At 54.6% G+C, this 2,500-nt stretch overlaps 2 non-coding genes across 2 annotated transcripts; both read left to right on the top strand.

Moving 5' to 3' along the window:
- The first annotated feature begins 101 nt into the window (after positions 1–101).
- Positions 102–1,911, top strand: LOC144431560 (small subunit ribosomal RNA). Its single transcript, XR_013480124.1, has one exon. It is a non-coding gene; the product is annotated as a small subunit ribosomal RNA (ribosomal RNA).
- A 298-nt stretch (positions 1,912–2,209) lies between these two features.
- On the top strand, positions 2,210–2,363 carry LOC144431479 (5.8S ribosomal RNA). The gene has a single exon (XR_013480044.1). It is a non-coding gene; the product is annotated as a 5.8S ribosomal RNA (ribosomal RNA).
- Positions 2,364–2,500: the final 137 nt, after the last annotated feature.

Below are 2,500 nucleotides of genomic sequence, written 5' to 3'. Positions count from 1 at the left end.
GTCGAAGCTGAGTACGGCCGCAGGCGATCGCCTCGGTCTTAAACGAATGCGACGAGCACGCGCCGGGCGGCCCAGCAAGGGCCGAGCGCAGCTGTCGCAGCTATCTGGTTGATCCTGCCAGTAGTGATATGCTTGTCTCAAAGATTAAGCCATGCAGGTGCAAGTACGAGTTCTCGTAAAGCGAAACTGCGAATGGCTCATTAAATCAGTCTTGGTTTATTTGGTCTCGTAAGCGAAGTGGATAACTGTGGTAATTCTAGAGCTAATACATGCATTAAGCGCCGACTTCGGGAGGCGCGCTTTTATCAGATCAAAACCGACCGGGTTCGTCCTGTGACGTTTGATGACTCTGGATAACCACGCGGATCGTACGGTCTCTGCACCGACGACGTATCATTCAAGTGTCTGCCCTATCAACTGTCGAAGGTACGCTACGTGCCTACCTTTGTGATAACGGGTAACGGGGAATCAGGGTTCGATTCCGGAGAGGGAGCCTGAGAAACGGCTACCACATCCAAGGAAGGCAGCAGGCGCGCAAATTACCCATTCCCGACACGGGGAGGTAGTGACGAAAAATAACAATACAGGACTCTAACGAGGCCCTGTAATTGGAATGAGTACATCCTAAAACTCTTAACGAGTATCCATTGGAGGGCAAGTCTGGTGCCAGCAGCCGCGGTAATTCCAGCTCCAACAGTGTATGCTAAAGTTGTTGCGGTTGAAAAGCTCGTAGTTGGATTTTGGGCGAGCGCCGCCGGTCCGTCGCAAGGCGTGTCACTGGTTGCGTTCGCCTCACCTTCGGTTCTCCGTCGGTGCTCTTGACTGAGTGTCGGCGGTGGCCGATAAGTTTACTTTGAAAAAATTAGAGTGTTCAAAGCAGGCTGTTCGCCTGCATAGTGTTGCATGGAATAATGGAATAGGACCTCGGTTCTATTTTGTTGGTTTTCGGAGCACGAGGTAATGATTAAGAGGGACAGACGGGGGCGTCCGTACTCTGCCGTTAGAGGTGAAATTCTTGGATCGGCGGAAGACGAACTACTGCGAAAGCATTCGCCAAGAATGTTTTCTTTAATCAAGAGCGAAAGTCAGAGGTTCGAAGACGATCAGATACCGTCCTAGTTCTGACTATAAACGATGCCAACTAGCGATCGGGAGGCGTTACCATGACGACCTTTCCGGCAGCTTCCGGGAAACCAAAGTCTTTGGGTTCCGGGGGAAGTATGGTTGCAAAGCTGAAACTTAAAGGAATTGACGGAAGGGCACCACCAGGAGTGGAGCCTGCGGCTTAATTTGACTCAACACGGGGAAACTCACCCGGCCCGGACACAGGTAGGATTGACAGATTGAGAGCTCTTTCTTGATTCTGTGGGTGGTGGTGCATGGCCGTTCTTAGTTGGTGGAGCGATTTGTCTGGTTAATTCCGATAACGAACGAGACTCTGGCATGCTAAATAGTTACGCGACCTTCTCGGTCGGCGTCTAACTTCTTAGAGGGACTAGTGGCGTTTAGCCACACGAGATTGAGCAATAACAGGTCTGTGATGCCCTTAGATGTCCGGGGCCGCACGCGCGCTACACTGAGTGAAGCAGCGAGTGTCTAACCTAGGCCGAAAGGTCCGGGTAACCCGTTGAACCTCATTCGTGATTGGGATAGGGACTTGCAATTGTTTCCCTTGAACGAGGAATTCCCAGTAAGCGCAAGTCATCAACTTGCGTTGATTACGTCCCTGCCCTTTGTACACACCGCCCGTCGCTACTACCGATTGAATGGTTTAGTGAGATCCTTGGATCGGCCCCGTCGCGGCTGGCAACGGCCGCGTCGGCGTGTCGAGAAGACGATCAAACTTGATCATTTAGAGGAAGTAAAAGTCGTAACAAGGTTTCCGTAGGTGAACCTGCGGAAGGATCATTACCGAAGGTGGTGGTAGGCCCCGGCCGACCGCGCACTGAATTGTCTTTGGGTGCCGCCGAGAGGGCGGCCGTCAATCGGGGTTCCGCCCCGTGCGACACACGTAACACGTTGGCATAGCAAGGCAGCCGAGTGCGATGGTGGCTTCTGGGCACCGCGCTCGATGTGCCGCCGGCCCAGCCCGGCGGTCGCTCGGCGCCGTTTGTTGGTGTTTTTGTGCAGTTGTTGTCGGTGGTGGTTTTGTGGTCGATCCCACAGTGTGACGTCCGCGCGCTTCGGCGCCGGGCGAAACGTCGAGGACGACTCTTAACGGTGGATCACTCGGCTCGCGAGTCGATGAAGGACGCAGCCAAGTGCGAGAAGTAATGTGAATTGCAGAACACATTGAACGTCGACCTTCTGAACGCGAATTGCGGTCTCGGGTCAATCCCGGGACCGCGTCTGCCTCAGGGTCGCGTTCGTCCTCACCCGAGGGCCGTCGCCTGGCCTCTGCAAAGACGGCCGGGCGTCGCCCCAAGTTGAAGCGGTCGCCGAGCTTTCTCGGCGCGACCGCGTGTCCCGTACACCGCCGGCCCCTCGACGTGTTCAACTA

This window comes from Styela clava, chromosome 13, assembly GCF_964204865.1.
Source record: "Styela clava chromosome 13, kaStyClav1.hap1.2, whole genome shotgun sequence".
Lineage (NCBI taxonomy): Eukaryota > Metazoa > Chordata > Ascidiacea > Stolidobranchia > Styelidae > Styela > Styela clava.
Note: the sequence above shows the minus strand (reverse complement) of the source record. Positions and strands in the feature narration are given on the sequence as shown.